The following is an 18,167-nucleotide window of genomic DNA, read 5'->3' as shown; positions in this document are numbered from 1 at the left end:
AGAAAAAAAGGATAATAGATGTAAAAACTTTGATAACATATATTGCTATGCAAGGGATATTACTTATGTTATTAGAAGACAGCTAGATTATTGGCACTGTGAGACAGATACTTTGTGTAAAGCTAATTAGCCCTCAAAGGGATCAAACCATGACCTTCTATTAATTATCCATATTTGAACCAACTAGTCTAACAGGTCCAGGCCAGATAGAGTATTTCTTTGCATATGTTTATTATGAAATCTAATTTTTCAATTTTGGAATAGTATTTCACAAAGTTTTGATGAGGATGCCAACTCTCCTAGCATTAGAGTACTAGCAGAAGTAGTCATTGTGTAGAGTTTAACATGTTAATCCAACATCTGTACAACTCTTTTGCATGTACTGTAAAGTCCTTGAATATTGATAAATTAATAAGTAGTGTAAAATCTCTGCATATTTTATTGCAGGCATTTGAACATTGGATTATTTATATTAGAGGAGTATGGGCCCTCACGTTACCTATAAATTTCAGGACATCTTTTGCCACATCCACAGACAGATGGAGGGCCATCCCCACCACCAGCTCTACTAGTGCTACTTCTATCCGCAGGATTTGCTCCTCCTCCTCCAATTCCTTTGGTAAACCATCACCATCATCATCATTGTTCAAGGACCTCTTCCTCCATCACTACCTTTGTTTGGGGACCTCTTGCTTCAACTTAAGGAATGAAGTATAAATAAATGCATAAACCTGAACTCTATGGATTGATTCTTGAACCCTATGACATGATTCTCCATGAAGAGAATCAAATGGTCAAAGGCAAAACATTGACTAGGGTTTATGGCATCCTCTAGCCATTGGTGATTAATGTGCAAATAACTGCATACCTGTCTATAGGAAAGAATAAAACTGCTGACTCATTTGCTTTCTTTTCTGAACTCACCATCTTATGTTCCTTTTTCAGTATAGTATTTCAATAATTGGAAACTACATAGGGAATATGAAATTCATGTAGAAGGCAAAGAAGAAACAATAAAATTGTACAAGGATAATTGTACTACTTTCCTGAGGCTGCCATAACAAATTACTACAAACTGGGTATCTTAAAACAACAAAAACTTATCTCTCACAGTTCTGGAATACAGAAGTCCAAAGTCAAGTGTTGCATGATCCACATTCCCTCTGGAAGCTCTAGGGACAATCTCTTTCTTATTTCTTCCAGCTTCTGATGGCTGTTGGCATTCCTTGGGTTGTGGCACCATCTCTCTCTGTTCTACTTTCACATTGCCTTATCCGCCTTGTGTCTGTAAACTCCCTCTACCTCTCTTTAATAAGGGGATTGCATTTAGGGCTCACCCAGATAATCCAGAATAAGTGCCTCTTCTCAAGATCCTTAACTTAATCACATCTTTTGCCATATAAGGTAATCACAGATTCTGGGGATTAGGATGTGGACCTATCTTTTGGGGGGTCACCATTCATCCCACTACAGTAATATACAAAACGCAACCTTAAATGAAAAGCAATTTTGATTCCATTATCATATTTAAGTACTATAATGTAAGTGCTTTTTAAAAATTATTGACCCTTGTCACCTTAGTTATTTTTGTTCTTAATGCTGTTTACTATTGAGATTTAAATTTTTATAGTGTAGAATAGGTGACAACATTCTGTGGTGACAATAACCTAATTATTTTGTATATGGTATAGTAAAGTGCCTTTTTCGTGAGTATTGTTTTGCTTAATCATCATCAAACATTGTATTTTTTAAAAAGCTTACCACAGGAAGTGACCAAGATGGTGGAGTAGGAAGACCCTTAGCACACCTTCTCCCATGGGCACATCAAAATTACAACTATATACAGAGCAACTATTGATGAGAAAGACCAGAATACTAGTAGAAAATATCTTTTACAACTAAAGATATAAAGAAGGAACCACACTGAGATGGGTAGGAGGAGCAGACATGTGATATAGTCATGACCTGTACCCCTGAGTAGGTGACCCACAAGTGGGAGGATAATTACAATTGCAGAGGTTCTACCCAAGGAGCAAGAGGCGTGAGCCCAACATTGGACTCTCCAGCCCAGGTGTCCTGTACCAGGAAGATGAGCCCCAAGAACATTTGGCTTTTTTCTTTTTTTTTCAACATATTTTTATTTATTTTTCGTTTTTTTTACATCTTTATTGGAGTATAATTGCTTTACAATGGTGTGTTAATTTCTGCTTTTTAACAAAGTGAATCAGTTATACATATACAAATGTTCCCATATCTCTTCCCTCTTGCGTCTCCCTCCCTCCCACCCTCCCTATCCCACCCCTCTAGGTGGTCACAAAGTACCAAGCTGATCTCCCTGTGCTATGCAGCTGCTTCCCACTAGCTATCTACCTTTTGTTTGGTAGTGTATGTATGTCCATGCCTCTCTCTCACTTTGTCCCAGCTTACCCTTCCCTCTCCCCATATCCTCAAGTCCATTCTCTAGTAGGTCTGCCTCTTTATTCCCATCTTGCCCCTAGGTTCTTCGTGACCATTTTTTTTCTAGATTCCATATATATGTGTTAGCATTTGGGATTTGTTTTTCTCTTTCTGACTTACTTCACTCTGTATGACAGACTCTAGACCCAACCACCTCACTACAAATAACTCAATTCCGTTTATTTTTATGGCTGAGTAATATTCCATTGTATATATGTGCCACATCTTCTTTATCCATTCATCTGGTGATGGACACTTAGGTTGTTTCCATCTCTGGGCTATTGTAAATAGAGCTGCAATGAACATTTTGGTACGTGACTCTTTTTGAATTATGGTTTTCTCAGGGTATATGCCCAGTAGTGGGATTGCTGGGTCATATGGTAGTTCTATTTGTAGTTTTTTAAGGAAACTCCATACTGTTCTCCACAGTGGCTGTATCAATTTACATTCCCACCAACAGTGCAAGAGGGTTCCCATTTCTCCACACCCTCTCCAGCAATTATTGTTTCTAGATCTTTTGATGATGGCCATTCTGACTGGTGTGAGATGATATCTCATTGTAGTTTTGATTTGCATTTCTCTAATGATTAATGATGTTGAGCATTCTTTCATGTGTTTGTTGGTAGTCTGTATATCTTCTTTGGAGAAATGTCTATTTAGGTCTTTTGCCCATTTTTGGATTGGGTTGTTTGTTTCTTTAATATTGAGCTGCATGAGCTGCTTGTTTTTGGAGATTAATCCTTTGTCAGTTGCTTCATTTGCAAATATCTGCTCCCATTCTGAGGGTTGTCTTTTGGTCTTGTTTATGGTTTCCTTTGCTGTGCAAAAGCCTTGAAGTTTCATTAGGTCCCATTTGTTTATTTTTGTTTTTACTTCCATTTCTCTGGGAGGTGGGTCAGAAAGGATCTTACTGTGATTTATGTCATAGAGTGTTCTGCCTATGTTTTCCTCTAAGAGTTTGATAGTTTCTGGCCTTACATTTAGGTCTTTAATCCATTTTGTGTTTATTTTTGTGTATGGTGTTAGGGAGTGATCTAATCTCATACTTTTACATGTAGCTGTCCAGTTTTCCCAGCACCACTTATTGAAGAGGCTGTCCTTTTTCCACTGTACATTCCTGCCTCCTTTATCAAAGATAAGGTGACCATATGTGCGTGGGTTTATCTCTGGCTTTGTATCCTGTTCCATTGATCTATCTTTCTGTTTTTGTGCCAGTACCATACTGTCTTGATTACTGTAGCTTTGTAGTATAGTCTGAAGTCAGGGAGCCTGATTCCTCCAGCTCCGTTTTTCGTTCTCAAGATTGCTTTGGCTGTTCGGGGTCTTTTGTGTTTCCATACAAATTGTGAAATTTTTTGTTCTAGTCCTGTGAAAAATGCCAGTGGTAGTTTGATAGGAATTGCACTGAATCTGTAGATTGTTTTGGGTAGTAGAGTCATTTTCACAATGTTGATTCTTCCAATCCAAGAACATGGTATATCTCTCCATCTATTTGTATCATCTTTAATTTCTTTCATCAGTGTCTTATAATTTTCTGCATACAGGTCTTTTGTCTCCTTAGGTAGGTTTATTCCTAGATATTTTATTCTTTTTGTTGCAATGGTAAATAGGAGTGTTTTCTTAATTTCATTTTCAGATTTTTCATCACTAGTGTATAAGAATGCCAGAGATTTCTGTGCATTAATTTTGTATCCTGCTACTTTACCAAATTCATTGATTAGCTCTAGGAGTTTTCTGGTAGCATCTTTAGGATTCTCTATGTATAGTATCATGTCATCTGCAAACAGTGACAGCTTTACTTCTTCTTTTCTGATTTGGATTCCTTTTATTTCCTTTTCTTCTCTGATTGCTGTGGCTAAAACTTCCAAAACTATGTTGAATAAGAGCGGTGAGAGTGGGCAACCTTGTCTTGTTCCTGATCTTAGTGGAAATGGTTTCAGTTTTTCACAATTGAGGATGATGTTGACTGTGGCTTTGTCATATATGGCCTTTATTATGTTGAGGAAAATTCCCTCTATGCCTACTTTCTGCAGGGTTTTTATCATCAATGGGTGTTGAATTTTGTTGAAAGCTTTCTCTGCATCTATTGAGATGATCATATGGTTTTTCTCCTTCAATTTGTTAATATGGTTTATCACATTGATTGTTTTGCGTATATTGAAGAATCCTTGCATTCCTGGAATAAACCCCACTTGATCATGGTGTATGATCCTTTTTATGTGCTGTTGGATTCTGTTTGATAGCATTTTGTTGAGGATTTTTGCATCTATGTTCATCAGTGATATTGGCCTGTAGTTTTCTTTCTTTGTGACATCCTTGTCTGGTTTTGGTATCACGGTGATGGTGGCCTCGTAGAATGAGTTTGGGAGTGTTCCTCCCTCTGCTATATTTTGGAAGAGTTTGAGAAGGATAGGTGTTAGCTCTTCTCTAAATGTTTGATAGGATTCGCCTGTTCAGCCATCTGGTCCTGGGCTTTTGTTTGTTGGAAGATTTTTAATCACAGTTTCAATTTCAGTGCTTGTGATTGGTCTGTTCATATTTCTATTTCTTCCTGATTCAGTCTTGGCAATTTGTGCATTTCTAAGAATTTGTCCATTTCTTCCAGCTTGTCCATTTTATTGCCATAGAGTTGCTTGTAGTAATCTCATGATCTTTTATATTTCTGCAGTGTCAGTTGTTGCTTCTCCTTTTTCATTTCTAATTCTATTGATTTGAGTCTTCTCCCTTTTTTTCTTGATGAGTCTGGCTAATGGTTTATCAATTTTGTTTATCTTCTCAAAGAAGCAGCTTTTAGTTTTGTTGATCTTTGCTATTGTTTCCTTCATTTCTTTTTCATTTATTTCTGATCTGATTTTTATGATTTCTTTCCTTCTGCTAACTTTGGGGTTTTTTTTTTTTCTTCTTTCTCTAATTGCTTTAGGTGCAAGGTTAGGTTGTTTATTCTAGGTGTTTCCTGTTTCTTAAGGTAGGATTGTACTGCTATAATCTTCCCTTTAGAACTGCTTTTGCTGCATCCCATAGATTTTGGGTCATCGTGTCTCCATTGTCATTTGTTTCTAGGTATTTTTTAATTTCCTCTTTGATTTCTTCAGTAATCACTTCGTTATTAAGTAGTGTATTGTTTAGCCTCCATGTGTTTGTATTTTTTACAGATCTTTTCCTGTAATTGATATATAGTCTCATAGCGTTGTGGTTGGAAAAGATACTTGATATGATTTCAATTTTCTTAAATTTACCAAGGCTTGACTTGTGACCCAAGATATGATCTATCCTGGAGAATGTTTCATGAGCACTTGAGGAAAATGTGTATTCTGTTGTTTTTGGATGGAATGTCCTATAAATATCAATTAAGCCCATCTTGTTTAATGTATCATTTAAAGCTTGTGTTTCCTTATTTATTTTCATTTTGGATGATCTGTCCATTGGTGAAAGTGGGGTGTTAAAGTCCCCTACTATGAATGTGTTACTGTCGATCTCCCCTTTTATGGCTGTTAGTATTTGCCTTATGTATTGAGGTGCTCCTATGTTGGGTGCATAAATATTTACAATTGTTATATCTTCTTCTTGGATCGATCCCTTGATCATTATGTAATGTCCTTCTTTGTCTCTTCTAATAGTCTTTATTTTAAAGTCTATTTTGTCTGATATGAGAATTGCTACTCCAGCTTTCTTTTGGTTTCCATTTGCATGAAATATCTTTTTCCATCCCCTTACTTTCAGTCTGTATGTGTCCCTAGGTCTGAAGTGGGTCTCTTGTAGACAACAAATATATGGGTCTTGTTTTTGTATCCATTCAGCCAATCTGTGTCTTTTGGTGGGAGCATTTAGTCCATTTACATTTAAGGTAATTATCGATATGTATGTTCCTTTTCCCATTTTCTTAATTGTTTTGGGTTTGTTGTTGTAGGTCTTTTCCTTCTCTTGTGTTTCTTGCCTAGAGAAGTTCCCTTAGCATTTGTTTTAAAGCTGGTTTGGTGGTGCTGAGCTCTCTCAGCTTTTGGTTGTCTGTATAGGTTTTAATTTCTCCATCAAATCTGAATGAGATCCTTGCTGGTTAGAGTAATCTTGGTTGCAGGTTTTTCTCCTTCTTCACTTTAAATATGTCCTGCCAGTCCCTTCTGGCTTGCACAGTTTCTCTTGAAAGATCAGCTGTTAACCTTATGGGGATTCCCTTGTGTGTTATTTGTTGTTTTTCCCTTGCTGCTTTTAATATGTTTTCTTTGTATTTAATTTTTGACAGTTTGATTAATATGTGTCTTGGCCTATTTCTCCTTGGATTTATCCTGTATGGGACTCTCTGTGCTTCCTGGAGTTGGTTAACTATTTCCTTTCCCATATTAGGGAAGTTTTCAGCTATAATCTCTTCAAATATTTTCTCAGTCCTTTTCTTTTTCTCTTCTTCTTCTGGAACCCCTATAATTCGAATGTTGGTGCGTTTAATGTTGTCCCAGAGGTCTCTGAGACTGTCCTCAGTTCTTTTCATTCTTTTTTCTTTATTCTGCTCTGCAGTAGTTATTTCCACTATTTTATCTTCCAGGTCACTTATCCGTTCTTCTGCCTCAGTTATTCTGGTATTGATCCCTTCTAGAGTATTTTTAATTTCATTTATTGTGTTGTTCATAGTTGCTTGTTTCATCTTTCGTTCTTCTAGGTCCTTGTTAAATGTTTCTTGCATTTTCTCTATTCTATTTCCAAGATTTTGGATCATCTTTACTGTCATTATTCTGAATTCTTTTTCAGGTAGACTGCCTATTTCCTCTTCATTTGTTAGGTCTGGTGGGTTTTTATTTTGCTCCTTCATCTGCTGTGTTTTTTTCTGTCTTCCCATTTTGCTTATCTTACTGTGTTTGGGGTCTCCTTTTCACAGGCTGCAGGTTCGTAGTTCCCATTGTTTTTGGTGTCTGTCCCCAGTGGCTAAAGTTGGTTCAGTGGGTTGTGTAGGCTTCCTGGTGGAGGGGACTAGTGCCTGTGTTCTGGTGGATGAGGCTGGATCTTGTCTTTCTGGTGGGCAGGTCCACGTCTGGTGGTGTGTTTTGGGGTGTTTGTGGACTTATTATGATTTTAGGCAGCCTTTCTGCTAATGGGTGGGGTTGTGTTCCTGTCTTGCTAGTTGTTTGGCATAGGATGTCCAGCACTGTAGCTTGCTGGTTGTTGAGTGAAGCTGGGTGCTGGTGTTGAGATGGATATCTCTGGGAGATTTTTGCCATTTGATATTATGTGGAGCTGGGAGGTCTTTTGTGGACCAGTGTCCTGAAGTTGGCTCTCCCACCTCAGAGGCACAGCACTGACTCCTGACTGCAGCACCAAGAGCCTTTCATCCACACAGCTCAGAATAAAAGGCAGAAAAAGTAGAAAGAAAGAATTAGTAGAAGTAGAAAGAACGAAAGAAAGGAGGGAGGGAGGGAAGAAGGAAGGAAGGGGGGAAGGAAGGAAAAAAGAAACAAAGTAAAGTAAAATAAAGTAAGATAAAATATAATAAAATTATTAAAATAAAAAAATAATTATTAAGAAAAACAAAACAACAACAAAAAAAAACCAGACGAATAGAACCCTAGGACAAATGGTGGAAGCAAAGCTATACAGACAAAATCTCACATAGAAGCATACACATACACACTCACAAAAAGAGGAAAAGGGGAAAAATCATAAATCTTCCTCTCAAAGTCTACCTCCTTAATTCGGGATGATTCGTTGTCTATTCACGTATTCCACAGATGCAGGGTACATCAAGTTGATTGTGGAGCTTTAATCCGCTGCTTCTGAGGCTGCTGGGAGAGATTTCCCTTTCTCTTCTTTGTTCTCACAGCTTCCAGGGGCTCAGCTTTGGATTTGGTCCCGTCTCTGCGTGTAGGTCGCCGGAGGGCGTCTGTTCTTCGCTCAGACAGGACGGGGTTAAAGGAAGAGCTGCTTCGGGGACTCTGGCTCACTCAGGCCGCGGGGAGGGAGGGGCACGGAGGGCGGAGCGAGCCTGCGGCCGCAGAGGCAGGCATAACGTTGCACCAGCCCGAGGCGCGCCATGCGTTCTCCCGGGGGAGCCGTCCCTGGATCCCGGGACCCTGGCAGTGGCGAGCTGCACAGGGTCCCCAGAAGGGGGGTGTGGATAGTGACCTGTGCTCGCACACAGGCTTTTTGGTGGCGGCAGCAACAGCCTTAGCGTCTTATGCCCGTCTCTGGGGTCCGCGCTTTTAGGCGCGGCTCGCGCCCGTCTCTGGAGCTCCTTCAAGCAGCGCTCCCAATCCCGTCTCCTCGCACACCAGGAAACAAAGAGGGAAGAAAAAGTCTCTTGCCTCTTCGTCAGGTCCAGACTTCCCCCCAGACTCCCTCCCGGCCAGCTGTGGCACACCAACCCCCTGCAGGCTGTGTTCACGCCGCCAACCCCAGTCCTCTCCCAGCGCTCCAACCGAAGCTCGAGCCTCAACTCCCTGCCCCGCCCACCCCAGCGGGTGAGCAGAGAAGCCTCTCGAGCTGGTGAGTGCCAGTCTTCCCTGACCCTCTGTGCGGGAATCTCCCCGCTTTGCCCTCCGCAACCCTGTGGCTGCGGTCTCCTCCGTGGCACCAAAGCTTTCCCCCCTTCACCACCCGCAGTCTCCGCCCGCGAAGGGGCTTCTAGTGTGTGGAAACCTTTCCTCCTTCACAGCTCCCTCCCACTGGTGCAGGTCCCAACCCTATTCTTTTGTGTCTGTTTATTCTTTTTTCTTTTTCCCTACCCAGGTACGTGGGGGGTTTCTTGCCTTTTGGGAGGTCTGAGGTCTTCTGCCAGCGTTCAGTAGGTGTTCTGTAGGAGTTGTTCCACGTGTAGATGTATTTCTGCTGTATCTGTGGTGAGGAAGGTGATCTCCGCGTCTTACTCTTCTGCCATCTTCCTGGAAGCTCTCAGAACATTTGGCTTTGAAGCCCAGTGGGGCTTACTTTCAGGAGAGCCAGGGGGCTGTGGGAAATAGAGACTCCACTCTTAAAGGGTGCACACAGAACCTCACATGCTCCAGAACCCAGGGCAGAAGCAATAATTTTTTTTTCTAACATCTTTATTGGAGTATAATTGCTTTTCAATGGTGTGTTACTTTCTGCTTTATAACAAAGTGAATCAGCTACGCGAACACAGATATCCCCATATCCCCTCCTTCTTGCATCTCCCTCCCACCCTCCCTGTCCCATTCCTCTAGGTGGTCACAAAACACCAAGCTAATCTCCCTGTGCTATGCAGATGCTTCCCACTAGCTATCTATTTTCCATTTGGTAGTGTATATATGTCCATGCCACTCTCTCACTTTGTCCCAGCTTACCCTTCCCCGCCTCCCATGTCCTCAAGTCCATTCTCTACATCTGAGTCTTTATTCCTGTCCTGCCCCTAGGTTCTTCAGAACCATTTTTTTTTTTTTAGATTCCATATATATGTGTTAGCATACGGTATTTGTTTTTCCCTTTCTGACTTACTTCACTCTGTATGACAGACTCTAGGTCCATCCACCTCACTACAAATAACTCAGTTTGTTTCTTTTTATGGCTGAGTAATATTCCATGTATATATGTGCCACATCTTCTTTATCCATTCATCTGTCAATGGACACTTAGGTTGCTTCCATGTCCTGGCTATTGTAAATAGAGCTACAATGAACATTGTTGTACATGACTCTTTTTGAATTATGGTTTTCTCAGGGCATATGCCCAGTAGTGAGATTGCTGGGTCGTATGATAGTTCTATTTTTAGTTTTTTAAGGAACCTCCATACTGTTCTCCATAGTGGCTGTATCAATTTACATTCCCACCAACAGCGCAAGAGGGTTCCCTTTTCTCCACACCCTCTCCAGCATTTATTGTATGTAGATTTTTTGATGATGGCCATTCTGACCCGTGTGAGGTGATACCTCATTGTAGTTTTGATTTGCATTTCTCTAATGATTAATGAAGTTGAGCATTCTTTCATGTGTTTGTTGGCAGTCTGTATATCTTCTTTGGAGAAATGTCTATTTAGGTCTTCTGCCCATTTTTGGATTGGGTTTTTTGATATTGAGCTGCATGAGCTGCTTGTAAATTTTGGAGATTAATCCTTTGTCAGTTGCTTCATTTGCAAATATTTTCTCCCATTCTGAGAGTTGTCTTTTCATCTTGTTTATGGTTTCCTTTGCTGTGCAAAAGCTTTTAAGTTTCATTGGTCCCATTTGTTTGTTTATTTATTTATTTATTTATTTTTTGCGGTACACCAGCCTCTCACTGTTGTGGCCTCTCCTTTTGCAGAGCACATGCTCTGGACGCGCAGGCCCAGTGGCCATGGCTCACGGGCGCAGCCGCTGCGCGGCTGGTGGGATCTTCCCGGACCAGGGCACGAACCTGTGTCCCCTGCATCGGCAGGCCGACTCTCAACCACTGCACCACCAGGGAAGCCCTATTTTTGTTTTTATTTCCATTTCTCTAGGAGTTGGGTCTTTCCTCCATTGTATATTCTTGCCTCCTTTATCAAAGATAAGGTGACCATATGTGCATGGGTTTATCTCTGGGCTTTCTATCCTGTTCCATTTATCTATATTTCTGTTTTTGTGCAAGTACCATACTGTCTTGATTACTGTAGCTTTGTAGTATAGTCTGAAGTCAGGGAGCCTGATTCTTCCAGCTCTGTTTTTCTTTCTGAAGAAAGAAAAAGTTGCTTTGGCTATTTGGGGTCTCTTGTGTTTCCATACAAATTGCGAAATTTTTTGTTCTAGTTCTGTGAAAAATGCCAGTGGTAATTTGATAGGGATTGCATTGAATCTGTAGATTGCTTTGGGTGTTATAGTCATTTTCACAATGTTGATTCTTCCAATCCAAGAACATGGTATATCTCTCCATCTGTTTGTATTATCTTTAATTACTTTCATCAGTGTCTTATAGTTTTCTGCATACAGGTCTTTTTTCTTCTTAGGTAGGTTTATTCCTAGGTATTTTATTCTTTTTGTTGCAATGGTAAATGGGAGTGTTTCCTTAATTTCTCTTTCAGATTTTTCATCATTAGTGTATAGTAATGCAAGAGATTTCTGTGCATTAATTTTGTATCCAGAAGCAGTAATTTGAAAGGAGCCTAGGTCAGACCCACCTGCTGATCTTGAAAAGCCTCCCAGAGAGGCAGGAGGCAACTGGAGCTCACTCTAGGGCATAGAACCTGGCAGCAGCCACTTTTGGGAGCTTGTTCTACCACGTGGACACTGGTGCTGGCAAGCATCATTTTGGAATCCTCCCTCTAGTTTATTAGTGTTGGCACCCAGCCCCACCCACCCTCCTGAAGACAGCAATACTGGGACAGCTCAGGCCAAGCAAGTAGCTGGGTATGGACACAGCCTCATGCTCCAGCAGGCCAGTCACCTTAAGACCCCTTGAGCCCACATCCACCCCTGAAGCCAGAGACCCCAGGACCCAGCTCTGCCCACCAGAGAGGAGTATACTGCTGCCTGGCCCTAGCCCTCGGATCAGCCTCACCCATCTGTTGGGCATGCACGAGCCCCAGGACCACCTGATTCCCCAGCTCCGCCCACCCGCAGCCTGACACCAATGTTGAGGACCCCAGGGCCTGCAGCCAGAGACCCTGGGACCTGGATCTACCCACCAGCAGGCCAACACTAGATTCGGAACCCCTGGCCCTGCAGCCACCCAACCTGGAACTGTCTCTGGTCACCAGTGGACCAGCACTTGCCCTGGTACCCCTGGGGCTCTGAAGCCATCTGTCTCATTACTTGGCCCTGTCCACCAGTGGCTGGCAGCCTCTGCACAAGGTAGGGCCTGGCAACCAACCATACTTAGGGCCAGCCAAGTCTACCATATCTCACAGAGTAGTCAGCTCGCCACAACAGAAGGACCCACAGAGCCCACATAAGGGACACCCCTAGAGCATATAGCTCTGGTGACCAGATGGGTGCACTGCTGGGATGCATAGAACATCTACAAAAGGCCACTTCTCCAAGGTTGGGAAATATAACCAACCTACCAAATAAATAGAAATAAAAACTGCAAATTAGGCAAAATGAGGCAACAGAGGAATGTGTTCTAAACAAAGGAACAAAATAAAACCCCAGAAGAAGAACTAAGTGAAGTAGAGATAAGCAATCTATGCAGTAAAGAGTTCAAGATAATGAACATAAAGATGCTCAAAGAACTCAAGAGAAGATTGGATGAAAAGAGTGAGAAGTTAGAAGTTTTTAACAAAGAGAAAATATAAAGAAGAACCAAGCAGAGATGGAGAATACAATAACTGAAATTTTGAAATACATTAGAAGGAATCAACAGTAGATTAGATGATACAGAGGAATGGATCAAGGAGCTGGAAGACAGAGTAGTGGAAATCACTGAAGCTGAACAGAAAAAAGAAAAAAGGATGAAAAGAAATTAGGACAGTTTAAGAGACCTCAGGGACAACATCAAGTGTTGTCACATTATAGCATTCACATTATAGGGGGTCTCAGAAGGAGAAGAGGGAAAGGTGCAGAGAACATATTTGAAGCCATAATGGCTGAAAACTTCCATAACCTGGGAAAGGAAACAGACATCCAGATCCAGGAAGCACCTAGAGTTCCAAATAGGATCAATGCAAAGGTGACCACACCAAGTCACATTGTAATTGAAACAGCAAAAATTAAAGATTAAGAGAGAATATTAAAAGCCCCAAGGGAAAAGCAACAAGTTATGAACAAGGAAACTCCCATAAGGCTATCCTCTGACTTTTAAGCAGAAATTCTGCAGGCTAGAAGGGAGTGGCACAATATATTTAAAGTGATGAAAGAGAAAACCTACAGCCAAGAATACTCTACTGGGCTGGCTTTCATTCAGATTTGATGGGGAGATGAAAAGTTTCATAGACAAGCAAAAACTAAGAGTTCAATACCACTAAACCAGGTGTATAAGATATGTTAAAGAGACTTCTCTAAGTGCAAAAGAAAAGGCCACACCTAGAAATATGCAAATTATGAAAGAAAAAAGCTCATTGGTAAAGGCAAATATACAATAAAGGTAGTAAATAAACCATGTCCAAAGCTAGTAGGAAGTTTAAAAGACAAAAGTAGTAAAGTCATCTATATCCACAATAACTAGTTAAGGCATACACAAAACAAATGATGTAAAATATGATGTCAAAATCAGTAATTGTAGGGGAGGGGAATACAAATACAGGGTTGTAGTTAAAATGCATTTGAAATTAAGAGATCAACAACTTAAAATAATCACACACACACGGTAACCACATACCAAAATCTATAATAGATAGACAAAAAAGAGAACAGAATCCAAACACAACACATTTGATAGTCGTGAAATCACAAGGGAAGAGAGCAACAGAAAAAGAAAGGAACAGAAAAGAAATACAATAACAACCATAAGACAATGAACAAGTAGCAATAAATACATACCTATCAATAATTACTTTAAAAGTAACTGGACTAAATGCTCCAACAAAAAGACATAGAGTGGCTGAATGGATACAAAAAAAAAGGCCCATGTATATGCTGCCTACAAGAGACTCACTTCAGATCTAAAGACACACTGAAAGAGAGAGGATGGAAAAAGTTATTCCATGCATATGGAAATGAAAACAAAGCTGGGGTAGCAATAATTATATCAGATGAAATACACTTTGTTTTTTTATTATAAAGTTTTTTTGTATAAATTTATTTATTTTTGGCTGCATTGGGTCTTCGTTGCTGCACACAGGCTTTCTCTAGGTGTGGCAAGAGGAGGCTACTGTTCATTGTGGTGTGCAGGTTTCTCATTGTGGTGGCTTCTCTTATTGCGGAGAACAGGCTCTAGGTGTGCAGGCTTCAGTAGTTGTGGCACGTGGGCTCAGTAGTTGTGGCTTGCAGGCTCAGTAGTTGTGGTGCATGGGCTTAGTTGCTCCACAGCATGTGGCATCTTCCAGGACCAGGAATTGAAGCTGTGTCCCCTGCATTGGCAGGTGGATTCTTAACCACTGTGCCACCAGGGAGGTCCCTGAAATACACTTTAAAACTAAGAATATTATGTAATATTCAAGGGATCAATCCAAGTAGAAGATATAACAATTGTAAATATGTAAGCACCTGACATAGAAGCACCTAAATACATAAAGCAAATATTAACAGACATAAAGGGAGAAATTGACAGTAACACAAAGTTACTAATGGTAGAGGTCTTATCATCCCACTTACAGCAACGGATAGATCATCTAGACAGAAAATCAATAAGGACACACTGGTCTTAAATGGCATATTAGAGTTAATGAACTTAATAAATATATATAGAACATTCCATCCAAAAACAGCAGAATATACATTCCTTTCAAGTGCATATGGAACATTCCCCAGGATAGATCACATGCTAGGCCAAAAAATAAGTCTCGGCAAATTTAGAAAATTGGAATCATATGCAGCATTTCTCCTGACCACAATGCTATAAGACTATAAATCAACTAAAAGGAAAAAACTGCAAAAACACAAATACATGGAGGCTAAACAATATATTGGGTTGGACAAAAAGTTTGTTTGGGTTTTGCCATAACATCTTAAACCTGAACAAACATTTTGTTCAACCCAACACTACTAAAACAACTAATGGATCACTGAAGAAATTGAAGAATAAAGTGAAAAATACCTGGAGAAAAATGAAAAGACATGATCCAAAATCTATAGCATGCAGCAAAAGCTGTGCTAAGAAGAAAGTTTATAGTGATACAAGCCTACCTCAGGAAAGAAGAAAAATCTCAAATAAACAACCTAACCTTACACTTAAAGGAACTAGAAAAAGAAGAGCAAGCAAACCCAAAATTGGTAGAAGGAAAGAAATCATAAAGATCAGAGCAGAAATAAATAAAATAAAGACTAAGAAAATAATGCAAAATATCAATGAAACTAAGAGCTGTTTCTATGAAAAGACAAAAAAAAAATAATTGATAAACCTTTAACCAGACTCATCAAGAAAAAAGAGAGAGGGCCCAAACCAATAAAATCACAGACAACTGATACCACAGACATACTGTGAACAGTTATTCACCAATAAAATGGACAACCTAGAAGAAATGGACAAGTTCCGAGAAATGTACAATATCCCATGACTGAATCAGGAAGAAATAGAAAATTTGGGCAGACCAATTTTGAGTAGTGAAATTGAACCAGAAATAAAACAACTCCCAACAAACAAAATTCCAGGACCAGTTTCAAAGGGGAGTTCTACCAAACATTTAGAAAAGAGTTAACATCTACCCTCCTCAAACTATGCCAAAAAATTGCAGAGGAAAGAATGCTTCTGAACTCATTCTATGAGGCCAACATCACCCTGATACCAAAACCAGACAAAGATATCACAAAAAAGGAAAATTCCAGGCCAATTTTACTGATGAACACAGATGCAAAAATTCTCAGCAAAGTATTAGCAAACTAAATTCCACAATACATTAAAGGGATCATATACCATAATCAAGTGGGATTTCACCTAGGGATGAAAGGATAGTTCAATATCTGCACATCAATCAATGTGATACACCACATTAACAAATTGAAGAACAAAAATCATATGATCATCTCAGTAGATGCAGAAAAAGCTTTTGACAAAATTCGACATCCATTTATGAGAAAAACTCTCAACATAGTGGGTATAGAGGGAACATACGTCAACATAATAAAGACCACATATGACAAGCCTACAGCTAACATACTCAGTGGTGAAAAGCTGAAAGCATTTCCTCTAAGATCAAGAACAAGGCAAGGGGCTTCCCTGGTGGCGTGGTGGTTGAGAGTCCGCCTGCCAATGCAGGGGACACGGGTTCGTACCCTGGTCCGGGAGGATCCCACATGCCGCAGAGCGGCTGGGGCCATGAGCCATGGCTGCTGAGCCTGTGCGCCCGGAGCCTGTGCTCCGCAATGGGAGAGGCCACAGCAGTGAGAGGCCCGCGTACTGCAAAAAAAAAAAAAAAAAAAAAAAGAACAAGGCAAGGATGCCCTCTCTTGTCACTCCTATTCAACATAGTATTGGAAGTCCTAGCCACAGCTATTAGACAAGAAAAAGAAGTAAAAGTATTCCAAATTGGAAAGGACAAGATGCATGATACTATACATATCATGTACTACTAGAACATATCAATGAATTCAGAAATGTTGCAGGATAAAAAATTAATATACAGAAATTTGTTGCATTTCTATACACTAACAATGAACTAGCAGGAAGTGAAATTAAGAAACCAATCCTGTTTAAAATCACATGAAAAAGAATAAAATACCTTTGAATAAATCTAAGGAAGTAAAAGATATGTACTTGGAAACCCATAAGACACTGATGAAAGAAATTGAGGATGGAAAGATATACCTTGTTCATGGATTGGAAGAATTAATATTGTTAAAATGACCATACTACCCAAGGCAATCTACAGATTCAATGCCATCCCTATTAAAATACCAATGGCATCTTTCACAGAACTCAAACAAATAATTCTAAGATTTGTATGGAAACATAAAAGACCCCAAATAGCCAAAAGAATCTTGAGAAAGAACAAAGGTGGAGGTATCACACTCCCTGATTTCAAACTGTACTACAAACTACAGTAATCAAAACAATATAGTACTGGCACAAAAACAGAAACATAGATTAATGGAGCAGAATAAACAGCTGAGAAATTAATCCACACTTACATGGGAAATTAATCTGTGACAAAGGAGGCAAGAACATACAATGAGGAAAAGACAGCTTCTTCAGTAAATGGTGTTGGGAAAACTGGGCAGCTATGTGCAAAATAATCAAACTCTCACACCATACACAAATATAAATTAAAAATGGATTAAAGGCTTGAATGCAAGACCTGAAGCCACAAAGCTTCTGGAAGAAAACATAGGCAGTAAACTGTTCGACATCGGTCTTAGTAATATTTTTCTGGATATGTCTCCGCAGGCAAGGGAAACAAAAGCAAAAATAAACAAATGTGACTACCTCAACTAAAAAGCTTTTGCACAGCAATGAAAACTAACAAAACAAAACACCCATCTATTGAATTGGAGAAGATATTTTCAAACAATATATCTGATAAAGGGTTAATATCCAAAATATACAAATAATTCATACAACTCAATATCAAAAAACCTCAAACAACCAGAATAAAAGACGGACAGAGGAGCTGAATAGACATTTTTCCAAAGAAGACATACAGATGGACAACAGGAACCTGAAATTCTGTTCAATATCACTAACCATCAGGGAAATGAAATCAAAACCACAGTGAGATATCACTTAATACCTGTCAGAATGGCTATTATCAAAAAGACAACAAATAACAAGTGTTGGCGAGGATATTGAACCCTCGTGTACTGTTGGTGAGAATGTAAATTGATGCAGCTACTATGGAAAACAGTGTGAAGATTCTTCAAAAATTTAAAAATAGTACTACCATATGATCCAGCAATTCCACTCCTGGATATTTATCTGAAGAGAACGATAACAGTAATTTGAAAAGATATACACATCCCTATGTTCATTGCACCATTACAATAACCAAGATCTGGAAGCAACCTAAGTGCCCATCAATGGATGAATGGATAAAGAAGAAGTAGTATATATATATAATGGAATATTACTCAGCCATAATAAAGAATGAAATAATGCCATTTGCCACTACATGGATGGACCTAGAGATTACCATACTAAGTGCAGTAAGTCAGAAAGAGAAAGAAAAATACTGTATGATTTCACTTATATGTGGAATCTAAAAAACAAAATAAATCAACAAACATGACAAA

Source organism: Delphinapterus leucas, chromosome X, assembly GCF_059928025.1.
Source record: "Delphinapterus leucas isolate spDelLeu-1000000601 "Yukka" chromosome X, BTC_Dleu_Yukka2, whole genome shotgun sequence".
In the NCBI taxonomy this organism is placed as follows: Eukaryota; Metazoa; Chordata; class Mammalia; order Artiodactyla; family Monodontidae; genus Delphinapterus; species Delphinapterus leucas.
This window is presented reverse-complemented; position numbering follows the sequence as displayed.